Below are 14,912 nucleotides of genomic sequence, written 5' to 3' on the forward strand. Positions count from 1 at the left end.
TCCACATGAGCCAGGGAGACAGACTACAGCTTTTGAAACTCATTCTCACAACCAATAGAATTAAGATTCCTCCAACATTTCTGTACCTTTCCACAGCAAATGTAACACTATAGGAGACCTTCATGATTCATTAACTTTTCTTCCTGAAGCATCCAACTTCTGTCAACACAGAATTTAAATATTCATTTCAAGATCATTTGTTTGTGAAAGTGGGGACTCCTGGAATGACTTCACTTAGTAGGTGAAACTGCACACTCTCTTTCCCAGAGAGGGTATTCACGGAGGATATGTCAGCAAGGCCTGGGACCTGTGCACTCAAACAAGAAGCCAGGGAGCCTCTATCTTTTGAGTCCTTGGGTCAATGCTGTGTCTACCAGAAAGTTTCTGGTCCCCTTCTGAAAGGTTATTGCTATTTTCCCATTGTAATGTGTATTCCCAGGAATCCTAGCTATGATGTGTCTGCTCTAGAATACCAATTAAGAATGCCCTAGGTTGTAATACCGGGACCTTGATTTTTCCAGGATCTGTTCCCCTTATAGCTCCATGCCAGAGTGCACCAAATAATTTCACATGCATGATAATGGGAAGCCAATAGGAAAAAAGCTTTTGTCAGGTTTTGAAGCTGCCATGTGGGCTGTGCAAGAACCTGTTCCCAGCTCATTGTCCCGATTCTTCGGCTTGTCAATCAAGATTGTCCTCTAAGGTACTTGTAGTCTTTGTTCTTGGTGGTGTCTATTTCCACAGACTTCACATAAAATGTCCAAATACTTGGGATTTTCCCATAAACTGTGACATGCCCATCAAGCAGCCAAACTAGGTTGTCATGCTTGGAAATATCTGATGCTCTGACTTCCCTCCTCTGTTGATTAAATTGGTGTAAGATTTTATTTATACTGTAAATATCACATTCTTAATGGTAGTTATTGTGTTCCTAGTTTCATGACAGCCACAAAGGTGCAGTCACAAACAGCTACAGTAGAGAATCCTCTGTAGTTTTCTGAGGTTACTGCTGTCACCCTGCCTTTACTTCAAAGAGTCTCCTTTGGTCTGGAAGATTCTGGATGTTTCCTTCTTGGTACTGATGAATGCCATTATTCACTTCATTTTCAATAACATTTTGGTTTTGCTTATTAAAAGATGCCCTTCCTTCAAATAAGAGTTCTATACATATTGATTAGAAAATATTTTATTGGCCCCTTTTAACAACTAGTATGCTAACAAGTATTTTGTTTTCAATTACTGAGAAGGTATATTGAAATATCCCATTGCCATAAAAAAGAATGTCATACTTCACTGAATAATTGTTTCTCCTCCTGTTTTTCATGGATCAATGGCCAGTCAATTATATGCTGTATTTTAAATAGCTGTATACAATTGGTTGCTCTAACTCATAAGTTTTTGTCTAAATAGAAATCAGTACAGTGATTAAATGAGTCTGTATCGACACAACAGAGGACATGAACATGACGGAGGTTTTATTTGCATACTGATAGTTTTATTTTCCTATGAGTCTTACTTTAATAAGTTACATATTTTTTCACTAAAGATATGAATATAAATCCCTGATTTGTAAGCCTGCTACATGTTTTAGCATGCTGGTAGACTTACTTGATATTCTGTTTAGTTAGAATACTTGCAATTTATATTGCAATTGCATGTTATATGATGGCCTTTGGTCAAAGATTAGCTGCATTGCATGTAAAATGGTGATTACAAGATTATAGGATCTTATTGTAATGTCAGTTATTTTAGTGTGAGCACACTCTGTGGTGTTTACACGATGACAGAATTAACCTAATGTTGAATTTCTCAGAATTTGTGCTCAATTTTAAATAAGGCATGACTGATTGTGGATTATTTGTTGCTGTTTATATACAACAGGATTTTATAGTTTTGAGATGTGAAGACACTTAAAGTAAATACTAAATACTCATAAAGATAGAGGGTTTATGTGTCTGTATACGGATCCCAGTGACTCTTCTTCATAGACTCATTGTGGACCAATGCTTCCCTGTGGAGCAGGGCTGCCCATCTGATGGGACCTGTCACCTTAGGAAGATCAAGAGCTGTGAGAAGACAAAGAGGCCATAAGGTCATGGCTGCCTTCCCATGGCTCATTGATGACCTAAAGTGATGCATTCCATCAGGTGGACACTTCTGCCCTACTCAAAAACACTGGGCTAGCCTGGGCCTATGAAGATGAATCAGTGAAAATGATGCTCAGTGAAAATGCATGTTGATGACTTGTAAGACAACTAACACTTAAAGTACAATGACCAGAAAAATGCAATCCACATTGCCCTTTGGTCTCTGAATCCACACGATTGTTCTTACCACATTCTTACTGCAATTTTTACATCATCTTTGCCATCACTCTGGACTACATCCTTTTCTTCTTCTTCCTAAAACCAGGCTCTTGGGTCATATTTGAATTCCATTTTGTCAATAGTTGCCACTGTGTAATTATTCAATATTGTCTTCCCTTCCCATTAAAGTGTGTGGTATTATATGCAATACATTCATCTCAACCCAACAGCATACATCCTCTTGGAGTTTAGAACATCCTGCTCAGGGCTCAGCATCATTCATCATCAAGAAAATGCAAATTGAAACCACAAGGAACTATTACCTTATTTCTGTTAGAGTGGGGCAAATACAGAGGCTGGGGAGATGGCTTAGTGGGTAAAGCATATGAGGAGCAAACATGAGAAACTGAGTTCTGATCCTTAATACCCACATCAAAAGCCAAATGCAGTGGTACATGGCTGTAGTCTTACCACTAGGGAGGCAGAGACAGAAGGAACCATAGGGCTTGCTTACCAGCCACCCTAGCCAAAACAGTGAACTCTGTGTGAGTGTCAACTAAATATGAATATGTATTTTAGGAAGACAAAGAACAGTGCTTAGATTCCCCACATACTTGGGCCTTCTAATCTATCTCTATTACCACCTTAATTCTCAACCATACTTGATCTTGGGGCATTGGGAGGGACTAGGAGAAGAGGTCTCCATTGATGTCTCCATTTGTGTTGGAAATGTAACAGGATAATATCTGCAATACTAGATGAATGTCATAATTGACTTAAGCTTATTTAGAACTTCTTATTGTTCTTATACTCAGCCAGTCTATTTAAACAAGAAACATACTGGGTAAATATGTAAAGTTGAAAAAAATATGCTTCTGACCCCTAAGAAAGTAAGGATGTTCTTTGCCTTTCCTGTTGCTCTTATGACAGAAGAGAAAACAAAGGGAGTTAATATTTTTTTACTCACCTCCTACATGCCAGATGTTTTACGAAACTTCTTGTGTTAATAGTATAGTGAGGAGACTGCTTCCCTGAGGTCAAGTCATTTCCACACAGCTAACATGAGGTAAGCTGGGGTTTGAACCAAGCTCTTTGTGTTCCTGGAACTGACCCTTTATTCTACATCAGACTTTGACCTGGATCTGAGCGAACTGGCTACATGACTTTGAGCTCACTGACCTCAGCATCCATGGCTGGGAGATGGCTAGTCAGACACAGCTCCTGACAGCAAAGTGGGCAGACCACTGCTATACCTATATCATCTATAGCTGACATCTATGTGTACATTGTTCCTTAGGATTTTCCTGAGCATAGGTGGTTTAAATTAGAAGAATTTACTGAATTATAATCAGCTCCTTGCCTGATCATAATTAATTTCAGCATTTAACCACATAAAGTTCTATGATCTGGCTATTTTAGGGTCAACTTCTCTCGGGATGGCCTTTGGGTACCTTTTAAGACAACTTTCCTATCAGTTCATTCTTATTGCTGTTTAGAAGACTTTGATGGCACCTCTAAATATGGGGCCTCATCCAGCCAAATTCAAAAGCAGAAGCAGGTTTAATCTTCTGAATAACAATATGCTGCCCATTTCTTAAGATGAACCAACAGATCAGCTGAACAATAGACTAGAGAATCAGTGGGAAATTCAAGGGCTAATGTCTATCTCAGGAAGATGACTTGACACAGTGCTCTGATAATGGGTAGCAACCAAAGCGTTTTAGAAATTAATGGGGAAAATTAATGGGAAATCCACTATCGATCATTTTGGATTTCTGTGGCCAAAGGACTACATTTGTATAACTTGATTGCTCAATTGCAAAGCAACATTAGGTTTCAGACTCCGGGAAGAGGGATTAGTGGAAATGAGCAATGACCTTTGTACTAATGGAAACAGAATCAGCATCTCTGAGCACGTCTTGTTTCACATTGTCCTTAATTGGGTGATATCACAGAGACAATGAGAAACAGGACTCACATTGATGGAAATTGCTCTTACAGAAGGGAGGATTTTGACACTGTGATTCCATGGTGTTTTCTAATTTGAAAATGTCTGAACAATATCTTCTTTCGCTAAAGCATATTTTTATGTACTAATATCCAGAGGTGACAAATCCAACAAATGTCTAAAATTGATCTATAAAATTTCACTGTTCTGGGGACTCGATGACATGAAAATCCAGGTTATCTAGTTATGCACATGAAAAAGATAATTGGTTGGGGTCCTGGAGCCTCAGTCAGAAATGTCAGACAAATTTGAGAGCTGTCACATCATACAGAAGACACAAATAGCATTGTCAAAGGCCCTGCAAAAAATTATTCTGTATCCATCAACTATATTGAGTTACAGAGAACAAAAAGCCCTGGGAAAAAAACATCCTGGAAGGGTCACACAATAACTGCAACTAAGCTGCACTGGCAAGAAGATGAGCAGGATTTCAGAGCTGTGACTGAACAGAAGCTGGACCACACATGGTGGGAGAACCAAGTGTTGGATACTCTGTACACAGTGCATTATGGAAGGTCTATCCTGTAGGTCCAGGGTTCTGCTCTGCACTCTTGTTTCTGATATGATACAAAGGAAAGAAGAAGGAGAGAAGGAGAGGTTTCTGTATGAAAGATCACTATTATGATTTGTGGGTTATTATTTCTTTGTTTTAATGTATTTTAAATAAGCTGCTATATTGCTACAAAATTATGCCCAAAATGAGGTAGTTTGGCCCCTGAATAAAAATTCAGGGATGTATCTGCTGCTGTTTATATGCATATGTATGTACGTGTATATATGTGTGTGGTGTATATACATACATACATGTATAATTGTGTATGATGTGTATGTGAATGTATGTGCATATAGATATATATGTATGTGTGTGTACACACACTGTGCAGGTGTGAGAGAATGAAAGTTAATAGTAATCTTTACATAATACCAAGAACTAATTAAAAAGAAACATTAGGAATTTGATTTATCTTATATTTTGGTTGTGAGCCTAGCCTTTAACGGCTGAGCCATCTCTCCAGCCTGAGAGAGAGACATACATGGTCCTCCTGAGAAGGGGAAAGGGACAAAATCTCCTGAGCAAATTGGGAGCATGGGGGGAGGGGAGAGGGAGCAAGGAGAATGAGAAGGGGAGAAAGGAGGGGTGAGGAGGACATGAGGGAGCAGGAAGGTTGTGTAGGGGAAGAATAGAGGAGAGCAACATAAGAGATACCATCACAGAGGGAGCTAGTATAGGTTTAAAGAGAAATTAGACACTAATGTCCAGAGAGCTACAAGAATGACACCAATTAACCACCTAAGCAATAGAGAAGAAGCTACCTTAAATGCCCTCTCCTGATAATGAGATTGATGACTAACTTATATGCCATCCTAGAGCCTTCATCCAGCAGCTGGTGGAAGTAGAAGCAGATACCTACTGTTAAACACTGAACTGAACTGGAATCCAGTTGCAGAGAAGGAGGAGTGATGAGCAAAGGGGTCAAGTCCAGGCTGGTGAAACCCACAGAAACAGTTGACTTGAACAAGGGAGAGCTCTTTGTCCCTGGACTGAGAGCTGGGAAACCAGCACGGTACTGACTGATCCAGATCCCCTGAATGTGGGTGTCAGTGAGGAGACCTTGGAAATCTATGGGGCATCTTGTAGTAGATCAGTACTTATCCCTAGCATAAGAATGGACTTTGGGATCCCATTCCACATAGAGGGATACTCCTTGAGCCTAGACACATGGAAGAGGGCCTAGGCCCTATTCCAAAGAATATGACAGACTCCTAAGATCCCCCATGGAAGGCCTCACCCTCCCTGGGGAGCAGAAAGGGTATGAGATAGGTAGGGTGTTAGTGGGGGACAGGGGAAGAAGGGAGGGAGAGGGAACTGGGATTGACATGTAAAACAATTGTGTTTCTAATTTAAATAAAAAATGAAAAAAGAATTTGATTTATCTATGTGCTATAACATGGATCAGTCATTTTTGTGAGCTGTCAAGCATTTGATACTAATCTGTATGCAGTACAATAAAAATTACGCATCACATTAAAATATGCACCTGATTAACTCTGTTACAGGCTTTGTTTGATTACAACAATAACCTCAATACCTGTATATTCAATCTTTGTAATTTGTTTCTCTGAAGTAATTTACAATAATCTGTGGAAACATTCCTATTAAAAGGGTCAAATTAGGAAGTGTGCAGACAGGTGAAGGGATATAGCAGAAGACAGAGGTACAGCCAAGGTGAATGGGGTTATTCCCTGTTTACACACTACAACCTTTAAAAATTTTAAATTAATTCTTTTTATTTTTTGACAGTATAATAATATAGTTATATCATTTTCCTCTTAATTTTTTCCCTCCAAACCTTCCCATATGTCCCTCCTTTCTCTCTTTCAAATTCATGGCATCTTTTTTCATTAATTGTTGTAACATTAATATATATATATATATATATTTATTTATGTGTGTATGTGTTTGTATATATATATATGTATATATATTTCTAAATATAACCTCAGTCTATATTATGTTGCATATATATATATATATATATATATATGTTTTCAAGGTTGATCGTTTAATATTGGATAAGCCATTGGTATTCTCTTCCCTGGGGAGAACTGTCTCCCACTCTCTGCGTTCTTTGGGTGTCTACAGGCACCTTTTGTACTGTTATGTAGGATGGAGGCCTTGTGGGCGTTCCTCATCCACTTTAGCATATCTACTGCTGTTGCCTATTCAGCTCATGGCTGTAGTTTCCAACATTTCTTGGAGACACAATCTCACAGAAAACTCTCTGATTCTCTGGCTCTTACGATTTTTCTGTCCCCTCTTCCACAATGTTCTCTGAGCCTCAGGCATAGAAATTGGGGTGTAGGATGGTTTCTACAATTCTGAATTTTGATTGGTTGTGGTTGTCTAGAGTAGTCTCTGTTGCAGAGAAAAGTTTCCTTGTTGAGAGATGAGGACTGCACTTATCTCTGAGTATAAGGGCCAATAGGTTTAATAAAGTGTGGGTAGGTATAGGTTCGCCCCCGAAGTCAATGATTTCATTAGCCCTGGGTAGTTGGTTCCATTTCTAGTACAAGGAATGACTTCCCTTTTGTCCAGTGAGTCTTAAAACAGATCAGAGAGTTATTGATTGCTTCCAAGGTGTGATTGCCACTACTGCTCTCTTAGGGTTATGGTGCCATTCTGGTTGTTGTTGTGGTCCATAGGAGTCACAGCTGGGTAGAACTGTTGGTTGCTTCCTTCTTTTGGACGCTTGACTTCTGGTATCATGAAGCTAGTCCTCAGGAAGGAGGCTTTCAGGTCTTTTTTCTCTACAAAATGTTGTCTTACTGTGTATTTTATTTTCTGCTATTTACTTAAATGATTGGATCATTAAGTTCAACACATCTTAGAAATGTTTCAGCTTCCATTAGAACACCTGGAAAGCTTCCCAGCCACACACCAAAGGACCTTCAGGATCAAGAAAAAAGAAGACCTTTTAGGACAACAGACCTTGTCTGGGAGAGAGGAGCGAAGACCTGATTTTGGTTCCTCGTATTTTCTATATTCGTCACTGATTTTTTTATATATGCTCCCCAAATCATTTATGAGTAGATGAACATAAAGGTGGGAGAACAGACAGAATGGGAGCAAGAAGAAGCCAGTGCCACTGAGAAGGAATTCTTGAACACTTCATGGCCTTTCCCTGTTCACAGTCCCACAGAGGGTCAGTAATTTGGTAAGTATACCCTAGGCACATTGCTTGCTTTCCCTCCCCCTCCCTCCTCCCTCCCTCCCTCCTCCTCCCTCCTCCCCTCCCTCCCTCCCTCCCTCCCTCCCTCTCTCCTCCCTTCTCTCCCTCTCTCCTTTTAGATTTGTTTTTATGTGTATGAGTATTTTGCTTGAAGCCATATGTGTGTACTGCATACATACCAAGAGTCCATGAAGGCCAGAAGAGGGTATTGGATTCTCTGGAACTGGAGTTACAAAAAATTTTTAGCCATTGTGTGAGTGCTGGAAACCAAAGCTGCAAGAACGGCCAGTACTCTTACCTGCTAAGACATCTCTCTAGGCTCTGCCCTGTGCACATTGTGATGACCTGGCAGCAAGGTGCATTAAATATCACAAGAAGTTCAAAACCAGGAAAATGATGCTAGAGAGCCTAGAGGAAAGGGGTGATCTCCTGGAATGGGTATGGAATATAACTGAGTGGTGATAACCTCCTATGTATGAAGGATTCAGAACTACAGCAATAACTGCCTTCAATAATTGTCCAAGTTCAAAGAGACAAAAAAGGAAGAGCTCAGATGTTTTCAGTTTTATTAGAGAAGTTTACAGAAAGGCTACTCCAGGAAACCAGTGACAAGAGAAGAAGGTATTACCTGAAGGTAAATCAATGTTCTACTTTCACCAAGTAATTTTTGTTATAAAAAATGTTAGCTGGATAAAAATATGTGAAATGCCATTTTTGATGTTGTCATAAAGTTCTTGTCTAGTTCCAAATGTGTAATCAAGTTCCCAGATCAGCACTGTATTCCTATGGTACTCTGACTGGCTGTTGCCTTTAAAACTCATTATTAATGATGCTGGCAGGTTTTCAAAGCTTACCAATGTCTGAATGACTTATCCAGAGATTGTGATTTAATAAGGTCTAGAATGGTGTCTAATACGGTCCAGTAATTCCCTAAGGAGTCTAGTCCACAGTCAAGGTCAAATCTGGTAGAAGGATCAGGAGTTGTGAATTCCTGATGTTGACCTTTGGACAAAACACTGAGCATGAACTATACCCAGCAGGATATAAATACCTTTTGGGAGGCATCTCACTTCTTAGGTCTTTTATTAGCTACTTACAGAAAGAAACAGACCTAAATCCATTATTAAGAGATTGGTGACAAGTGTCAGGGGAAGGAACACCTACAGGCTGTTTGAAACTAAGCACTAAGATAGGAGAATTCTGCAGGAGGCTTTCGGGATGGGATGCCCACCCCAATGCACAGGGGAAAGACAGAGGAGGTGGTGGAAGAACACACTCTGTAAAAACTCTCACAATAACCTTAACTTTGTTTTTTCTTTTATCTTCCTCCTCCACTGTATTTTTTTAAAGAGAGAATGGAACTGACACTGAATATGAGAAGAGAAAAGTAAGGATTTAAGAGGCAAGGGCTATAAATATGGTGGTAAAAGGCACACGCTGAATATGTCATCTATTTAAAATACTTAAGTTCAGAGTTGTGCCTGGAAAATATGTAGTTCAGAGATAATGAACGGGTAAAGCAGACCTCTGGTTGCTTAGGCCATCCATCACTCTAAGCCATACAAGTTCACAAAGTCCCAGCTATTAATATAACTCACTCAATAAAGATGAACTTTTAAATGTAGAAATACTGGCCTATCTTGGAGCCTTTGCTTAATGTTATTTGTTCCTTGAATCTTATAGTCCAGAAAGCCTCATGATGAAGGCTAAATTGATCTCCTTAATAGACACTGCCAAGTTTTCCAAGAAGGGCCTTCTCATTCTTGCCCTCTGAACATTATTGCCCTCTGAATATTCATGTGTGGGATATTAAAAGAATTTTTATGCATATTATGATATGAAATATTATATAAAAGAAAGTATGCAGGCCTTTGACAACTAGCCGGTAAGAACTAGAGCAAATTAGTTTACTTTCTTAAACCTTGGTTTTCCTGTGTGGTAAGGAGGTAATTATTTCTATGTCTTCAGTTCATTTCAAAGATTAAATGTGAGCTCAACAATGCCATTCAGTAAGCAGGATTTAGTGGGCTACAATTAGAAACAACTAAATATTTTCTCAAGATTGCCTTTTAAATCTGGTCCGCTAAAATGCCCCTTTCTGTTTCTCAACAATAACTCAGTTGCATTTACAAACTATTTTTGCTACTTGACATTTAATAGCAAGTCTCATCTTGAGAAATCTAGTTCAGTCCTACATCCATGCTTCAATTCCTTCTGCGTTTGTCTGCCATCCAGATAAGAATAACCATTATTAGAAATCTGTCCTCCTCTCCTCTTGGCACTCTGCAACTTCTGAGTTTCAGCACCTTGATGGAGAAGAGAACGGAAGGGGTAAATGTCACAGTTACTCACTGCATGGGTCTCTATGATGGAGGCTCAAATGTTTGGGTTTCTGGGGTTAATGTGGAGGTCTCTTCAGGGTCCCAAAGAAATAATAACTACAGAAAGTAGTGAATAGCTTCTGAAGCTCCCCAAATGGCTCCTCCCTGAATGTAAACAAAGCCCACAATGACAAGTTTTCTGTAGATGTGAAAAAAACACATTTGTCCTCTCTTTGTAGAAAGAAAAAAATAAACTTGCTGAAGGGTTCAGCTATTCCATTGTTTGCATGCCCACATCTGCAGCACACATTAATTTGATTTTTTATTGACTTAGAAAATTGTGGTAAAATAAACATAATACAAAATTTACCCTTTTAACCAGTTGTAGGGGGACAATGAAGTGTCTTGAAATACATTCTAAATGTTGTACAACCTTTTCCTCTTCCCATTTCTATGATTATTTCCCAGACTGAATTCTATGTTCATTAAACACTCTCTTCTTTTACCCAAACTTCCAGCTTTTAGCCACAGTATTTTCTATTACTATTTTCTGTGAGTTTGTCTGCTGATAGGAATAGAGGCATGTGATATTTGATGTTTCATGTCTGGCATGTTTCACTTAGGGAAATACCCTCACTATTAATTCAAGTCATAGCATTTACCTTCTTTTAAAGGCAGAATAGAATTCCATCGTACCTTCATGTCTGCTTGTTTAATCTATTCATCCATAGATACAGATGCTTCCATGCTTTGAAAACTGTGATCACTGCTACTGTTAACATGGCATCTATATTACACACACACACACACACACACACACACACACACACACACCACACACACACACACTATATATTATATATATATATATATAATATATATAAACATATTTTATTTATTCATTTAGTCATCAATGGACATTTGGGTTGTTTTCATCTTCATTGTCTCTTAAACGCCAATTTAGATAAAAGTTCATGCCATAAGCATTGATAAATTTCTAGAGACATTTGTCAATGGTTTTCTTCCTTTGGTCCATCACATTTTCCAGTTTCGGTGTGGTTGACTAGCACTGGGTAGTGATTTGATCTATGTTTTCTTGGAAACAGTTGTCTTTAGGGAAGTCCTTGGTGATTCATGCTCTAATCAGCAAAAATTGCCCTACGTCAGCTAAATTGATACCTTATCTGATTTGTCTGTCAAAACTGGGGTGTGTAGATAAGGACATTGAGAGCTGGGGCCTGCCAAGCAGGACAGGACACAAATATCTATTGCAAATTTTGTTCTTGGGTATGGCTGCCATGGAGAGTGGCTAGACTGCCCTTGGCTTGGCTTAGTTCTCCCAAACCCAAGAATAGCTCATGCTTTTCATTGTCTCATGTAACTCAAATGAGGTGTGCAATTTTCCCACTTGCAATCAAATCACATGACTCTCACCTGTGTTCCTCTTCTTTGTTTTTTCTCTTCTTAAAAGTAAACAACAACAACAAATCCTCAGATTTAACTTCATATGCATCTATCAGTTTTATTCAAGGCCATGTAGCCTGCAGTCCTCAAGGCCAAAAGCACTGTAAAATCCTAGCTAAATTTTAGGAATTCAACTCACTGCTGGTCTTCGCATTGGCTCTCATCCAAACCCTGGGAGTTTAAGTTGACTTACCCTCTCAGTCATTTCTAATGAAAAACCCTCATGGTGCTCTGGTGGTGGTAATCAAAACCACAGAGCAAATATCAACAGACCAGGGCATGATCAGACTTTTCCAGAAGATTGGACTTCTAAAGCCGCCCAAAGCTTACCTGGAAAATTAGAATGTGCACAGTGTAATCCTCACTTTAGGGACTAGATACATTCACTCTTCCAAGGCTTCTAGAGATTTCATTCTCTGTTTGGTTGACTAAATCTCATACTTAACTGTTTCCGTATTTCAACCTTTTTCGGTTTACAGGGAATTCATCACACCTGTGGACTGAGAGTTTAGTAGTTTATGACTTTTGTTCTGTCTTCCTGTTACTTTTTTTTGTCGTTGTTGGAACACCCTGGGAAAGGCATATTACAGCAAGGCTCAGCCCTGCTGGTTGCAGGGCTTCCTGTGGTTTCGTCTATAAGTCAGTTGTTGGACTCCACAGCTCGCTTCTGTCTTCACTCACTTCATGGCCCCTTTGCAGTAAACAGGTCAATGCCCAGCATTGAATCCCTTGTTTCTCTCAGCTATTGCACTCTCTTTATTGGTCTACTGCAACCATGAAAGCTGGAGGCATGAAGAGCCCCTTGTCAATAATAATGATATCAGTACCATTTGCCAAGTGTCTGTCTGTTCAGGGCCTTTTACAGGAAAAGCCTTAAGCTCTGCCTGCAAACTGGGATTTTCTTAGCCCTGCATATAGGTGGGGAAACAGGCTCATGGAAGAGGCTTATGGGGTTGCTTAAAAGTACCAAGCCAGAAAGCAATGGGGCAAGGTTTCAAGCATGGGGCTTCTGAGATTTCAAAAACATAAGATTGTGAAGTGTGATTTGTAAGGACCAGGTCTTTTGAAAAATTCCATAGAATTCCCCAGCCAGGCAGGATGTCCTGGATCTGTGCCTACAGACAGTGTATACACACAAACCTTACCTGCATAGCTGTGTTCTGTGTAAATCACAGTGTCAGCCATCACTGCCTGTCTTACTGCTTGCAGGCCCCCAGTTACCACTGATGCTGTTTTATAAGCCTTACTCCCCCAGTCGATCCAGATGGAAATTTAGACATCTCCCTGACACAAAATGATTGATTTCAGAAAATAATTAAAATCAGGAAGTGACTGAGGTCTCAGAATAGGGGAAAAAATTCTCATTCTGTTTGGAAACACACATGAGTACCTTTCAAAATTTAAAATGACTTACATTCATATTCTTTTGGAGTCACAAGAGAAGGAATGTGATTTGCTGTGTATGCATGTGTCATTTGCCATGAAGCTGTCCCTTACCCAGGTTTTCCAGAGAGACAGTCACAATTCCTGGTCAGTGCCACTGGCTGTCATGTCTCTGCTTGCTTCCCTTGCCTTTCTGGTGGTGCACACTTCCTTCCTTTTCAACCCTGCCTTTCATTTGGACAATGAGAAAATGTAACATCAGCCTCCAGAGGTCTCCATGACCATTTTTACTTATGCCCACGATGATGGCTTTCTCTAAGGTGTCCCAGGACCCCACAGCTTTCCTGGGCCCTGTTTCCCACAGCATAGAGTATCTGATGACATCTAGCCTGAAGTGTCTGCTCTGAAGGACAAGCCACTGAAATTCCCTCTGCCTGACCTTCACTAACTTTGGAGTTACATTGCGCCTTTTCCCTCTCTGTCTGGCTTAATGTCTGTTGCTCTAGTGCTCCACCCAAATCCCAGCAGCTTGGTAGATGAGTACCAAGTCATCAGGTGTCTTTCTCTAGGACAGCAACTTCTTCCTTTGCCTTGGACTTCATCCAGAGCCCACAGTTCAATTTCTTATACTTTGTTTAGCTCCACATCATACTCCTCCCAGATGCTTCAGAGAGGACATCTTTCTCTACAGCATGGCACTCTTGTTTGATATTGTAGTTCCTGGAATATCCAGCACACTCCTTTTAATTAAAAAGTGATAAATTATAATTGTATGTGATTATGAGAGACACAGTAATGCTATGATATAGAGTGGAATAACTGGTTCAAGCTAATTAATGCATTTACCATTTTAAATACTTATTATTAATGCCTTTTGTCTACCTTAAACTTCACTTCCTTTGACCAACATCTTCCCCATGCTCCTTGCTTTCTTGCCTTTGGCAGTCACAATTCTACTCTGCCTCTATCAGTGGAGTTGCTTTAGGTTCTACCAATTAGTGAGAGTATGTGGTTTTATTTCTGCCTAGTATGCTTTCTTTCATGTAACACATTCTCCGTCAACATTGGATTTAATTGAAAAATAGTAATTTGAATTGAAACTGCTATTTACTGCATTGACATATTACTAAATAAGGGATAAGGAAGACTCTAGAAAGAGAGAAATGAAAATTTGCAGTAACAATAAAAACTGTCACTTAGATATCTGTGGTAGTTTAATCTTCCACATAACATGGAAATAACTTTGGACCTGTTTGATAATTGCAGATGTGAAGATTGCAAGACACAAAGTGTGTTGCTGTCTGAATAAATAGTGTTAATTTCTTCTTCATTCATAAAATTTGTCTTTAGCCAGAGCATTGCATTATTAGCTACATAAAAGGAATCTCTCCCTAGCAGTGTCCTTTTACTTTTCATTTCCAGGAATTTTCTGGTTAAATCTGGGGTTGATATACCACACAGTGGTGCTATTAAAACCTAGAAATTTTAAATAATATTTTCTTGGGTTTCCTATCATTTCTGCATGACCACAAAGGGCAGGACACTAACTTCTTCTCTGGTTTTGTATAGCCTCAAGGCATATACCTAGACAGGCAGATCATTTAGCACTTCATCAAATTGTCAATCCCTAAACATTGAAGGGAGGTGAGGACAAGCTGACTTCCTGTTAATGTGCATCTCATAATGAAACACCTTCTCT

This window comes from Cricetulus griseus, chromosome 4 (genome assembly GCF_003668045.3).
Source record: "Cricetulus griseus strain 17A/GY chromosome 4, alternate assembly CriGri-PICRH-1.0, whole genome shotgun sequence".
Taxonomy (NCBI): Eukaryota; Metazoa; Chordata; class Mammalia; order Rodentia; family Cricetidae; genus Cricetulus; species Cricetulus griseus.